The sequence below is a fragment of the Dipodomys ordii genome, unplaced genomic scaffold (assembly GCF_000151885.1).
Source record: "Dipodomys ordii isolate 6190 unplaced genomic scaffold, Dord_2.0 Scaffold80, whole genome shotgun sequence".
Lineage (NCBI taxonomy): Eukaryota > Metazoa > Chordata > Mammalia > Rodentia > Heteromyidae > Dipodomys > Dipodomys ordii.
The window spans coordinates 9,764,883-9,769,609 of NW_012267296.1; positions in this window are offsets into that span (position 1 = coordinate 9,764,883).

A 4,727-nucleotide genomic window follows, 5' to 3' on the forward strand; every position below is an offset into this window, starting at 1 on the left:
GCTTTTACAAATCAGTGTTAAACAGGCTATGCAGCTGTAGCTCAAGAAAAGGCCTGCACATTTGTTAAAAGTTAAATGTTGTATAAAAAAAAAACTCTGACAAGTAATTGTTAGTCAATTGTTAACAAGTTATAGGTAACCTCTATCTTATTGATCTCCTTGTTGCTTTAATTGGAAATAAAAGGTCTTTTGTGACAAAGACTCCTTTGCCAGAGTCCAAAGCCATCCTGGGCACAAAGAATCCCTCTAAAACTCTATCTCTCAGCTAATCAGCACAGAGCCAGGCTGGAGACTCACCTCTAAGAATCTAACCAAAGGTTGAAAGTGGCATTGTGACTCTAAGTGGTAGACCACTAGCCTCGAGCAGAAGTGCTCAGGGACAGTGCCCAGGCCTTGAGTCCAAACCCAGTAAATGCCAAGTGGGACAAGCTATCCCAGCAATGGACGCTGAGACACCCACCAGTAAGAAGTCAGTCCTGACAGTGGAAAATCATGGAGAGGAGTATGAGGAGAGGATATCCTAAATAGAATTACTTTATACTCGCCCTTTCAAAATTAATCAGAGCTGGGAGATCAAGAGAAATAGTTGTCCATATCTGTCTACCTCCTAACTGGACAGAAAGTTAACAGTCTTGCCCTTTTTACCTGCTATTTGTATTTATAGTAGCTTCTGACTGGTACTCCCAACCAGTCCATTATACTCTCCCCTGCCCAGTTGCCCAAAAGACCCTAGAAACCCCCTTCCTGCCTTCTTGCCCTGAGTCCAGTTATTCCTCCTTCCCTGTAATGGGGCCCAACTGGGCTTATACTCCAAATGGAACTTTTCTGGCTCATCGCCAATGTGTGTTCTCCTATGTAATTCATGTTAACTGACTTTGTCACCTTGCCAACTTTTTACCTGATCTTTCCAAAAGTCTCTTTCAACAGGATAACATCCCCTGACCAGGACACCACCTGGGATCAAGTCAAGGCCATTCTGTTCCTACAGACCAGAAACATCACTTACACTGACCTGCTTGGCCCAGGGCAGACCCGGACCCTAAAGACCCCAGTTCCAGGGATTCCTTGATGCCCCCAGGCCAGCAGGAAGTAACCAAAAGAGCTACTGGTACCTTTAAATATCTCTACTACCTCCTCCTCAGGTTACTGTGGTCCTAAAGCAGGAAAAGTCTTACTCCTTCTCCTCCAGGATGCCAGGAGTCAGGTACTATGCTATGTCTCTAATCTGAGACAGAAAAGACAATTCCTCTTTGAGGAATCAATCCTTCCATGGCATATTCCTCTCTTGGGGTACTAACAACAATATTTGCCTTTTATTAATGTGTCTTGCAACTATTGTCATAGAAAAAGGAGACCTTTACCAACCACTGTCAAGCAGATGCTTGTTGGATGGTACCCAGCCAAGCAACGAAGCAGAGACCCCTGACTACTTTGCCCATTTACAGCAGGAAGTAGCTCCAGAAGAAATGACCTCCGCCCATACCCCCTGGCCTGGTACCCCCTATTTTTATTAAGCAACAGACTGGGGAATGTAAGCATTATGCCCACCTTTGCCTTGAAGTTCTTGCCATACAGCTGGCCCCTCCCTCTCTCCTCCCAGACCCACCTGAGCTCCCATCTACCTCACTTCCTACCCCTAGACCCCACTGCTACATAGACAGTGGAGGCTGCCATATGTTCCCTCTCTGGGGGAAATATGGCTCCTCTAATAAACCTTGCAATAATCTTTCTGCTGTGCCTGCCTGCCTCTGTGTGGTCCTTTGGGAGGGATATGATGGATCTTTTCAGATTTAATTTTTCTTTGAGTTCTAAGTATATTTGAGATATGAGGCCCTTGACTGTTGTATGTCTAGTGAAAATCTTCTCCCAATCCATGGGCTTTCTATTGATCTTGCTAGCTATGTCCTTTACCATGCAGAAGCTTTGCAGTTACATGCAATCCATTTGTCCAACTTTGATTTGTTGTGTTTCTGAGTATTTATTAAGAAAATTGTGGCCTGTGCCAAGGAGCCCTAGAGTTTTTCCTATTCCTTCCTGCAATGTTTTCATAGTGTCTGCTTTGACTTTGCGGTCTTTGATCCACTTGGAGTTGATTCTGGTGTAGGGTTATATGTAAGGATCTAGGCTTTAGTTTTCTACAGATGTTTGACCAATTTTGTCACCACCATTTAATGAGGAGGCTGTCTTTCTTCCATTCTATTTTTTTCAGCCCCCTTATCAAAGATTTGGTGGCTATAGGTCTGTGAGTTAATTTCTGGGTCTTCAGTTCTATTCCATTGGTCCTCAGGTCTGTTCTTGTGCCAATACCAAGCTGTTTTGATTACTATGCTTTTGTAGTATAGTTTGAAATTTGTTATTAATATTCCTCCAGCACTGTTCTTTCTGGTAAGGATTATTTTTGCTATTCAGGGTCTTTTATTGTTCCATATGAGTTTTTGGATTGCTTGCTCTATTTCATTGAAGAGTGAGGTTGGGATATTGATAGGTATTGCATTGAATTTGTAGATAGCCTTGGGCAGTATTGCCACTTTCAAGATATTAATCCTCCTAATCCAGGAGTATGGGATGTTTTTATACTTCCTTAGTTCTGCTTTAGTTTCCTTTTTCAGGTTTTTAAAGTTTTATTCATAGAGGTCCTTCATTAGTTAACTCCTAAGTATTTTATTTTTTGTGAGTCTATTTTTTGTGGGTCTATTACAAAAGGAGTTGCTTTCCTGATTTCAGCCACACTCTTCTTGTTATTAGGATATAGAAAAGCCATTGATTTTTAGAAATAAATTTCTTGTTGCTTACAAACATTAGTTTCTTGTAATTTTTCATAGTAACCCAAATACTAATGCCTGTTGTAGAGAAGAAGATAGGAACTGACTGGAAGAACAAATATTTATTACATTACATTTAAATGACTCAGGAGGGATAGATGACAACTTTATTTTCTCTCTTTTCGCCTTACTAGGTTTTTAATATTTGAATTCATGAGCACTGCTCCACCCCACTCACAATTATAGGCAATACATTACCTTGACAGAAGTTGACAGTGTGTTAGAAATTCAGCTCTACTATATAGGCAGTTTTGAAAATCATCATGTTAATGATTCATTTACAAATTCTAGTTCCCCTTAAGTGGATTTGATTCTTCATGGTTTCCAGATAGACACGGAGGATTAATTATTAATACTTAATTAGTAATTAAGAGATTTTGCTGGGCACCATTGGCTCAAGCCTGTAATCCTAGTTACTCAGGAGGCTGAGATCTGAGGATCACAGTACAAAGCCAGCCCAGGCAGAAAAGTCCGTGAGACTCTTATCTCCACTTAATAACCAGAAAACTGGAAATGCCTCTGTGCTCAAATGGTAGAGCTCTAGCTTTGAACTGAAGAACTTAGGGACAGCACCCAAGCTCAGAGTTCAAACCCCACCACCGACAACAAAAAGAGGATCAAAAAAACCCAAAAGAGGATCTCAGGGCATGCAAGCATGTTAATCTTTCAAACAAAACTCTCAATATATTTTACATATTTTAAAATATGTACTTTTACAATTGGCTAAGCCTCACATCTCAGGGTTTTGATGGAATTTGAGATCGACTTGAACCTTGCTGAGAAAATCCTATGTACCTAAATTCTGGCCAATATTCATTTTATGGTTTTGGTACTAATCGCTGTACCAACACATCTTTTGCTATACTTGGGTAAAAGTCTCCCAAAAAAGACCACAGACCCACATGATAACAGAATTAGTTATTTACCTATAATGTCATTGCTAAGACAAAATTGGACATTCTGATACCAAATACTGTGTTAAATCAGAGTTTTCTGTAGTAAACGGATCCAGTGGTTCTTAAATTTTTAATAGGTCATTGAACCTTTTAACAACACATGTTTGCACATTTTCCTTCATTTTAAATATACTTTACTTTTTAGAGCAATTATACTTTCAGAGTACAATTGAGCATATGGTAGTAAAGAATTCACAATATACTTCCTGCCCCCCGACCCTGCACAGCATCCACTACTGTTAATATCCCTCACCACAGTGGCACACTTATTAAAATAAAGGGACTTATATGGACACATTTCTCTCATACTAAGTCCATAGTTTATATCAGGGATTATTCTTGATGTTATATATAGTTGTATTATAGTATCATACATAAGTTTCACTGCCCTGAAAATCTGACTGTTCTGACTGTTCAGCCTTCCTGTTCTCAAGAAGAAACAACCACTGCTAGCCGTATATTTGTTTTCAAGTCATTTTTTAGGTAAGGTTTCTAGTTTTTGCCTATAGTCAGCCTAATTGGTAATCCATATAACTGGGAACACAGATATACATTACCATACTTGGCTTATTTAGAGGGTCTTACTACTATTTTTGGCCTAGGGTGGCCTGAAACTTCTTTCTAATCTCTAGTTTCCAAGAAGCTGATAATGTAGGTGTAAGCTACCATGTTTAGCCATGACTGATAGTTCTTGAGAGACAAATGCTTTTTTTCATTAGTTGCAGTAATGAGCTTAAAATCATGGCCTTTTGTTGTCACTTAGCTTTTTTTCCCACTGAAAGTTATTGCTCTATAAGCTGAGCCACAGCTCCACTTCTGGCTTTTTTGATGGTTAATTAGAGATGAGTGTCACGGACTTTTTTACCTAGGCTGGTTTTAAAACATGATCATCAGATGTAAGTCTCCTGAGTAGCTACAATTATGGGTATGAACCACCAATGCTTGACAG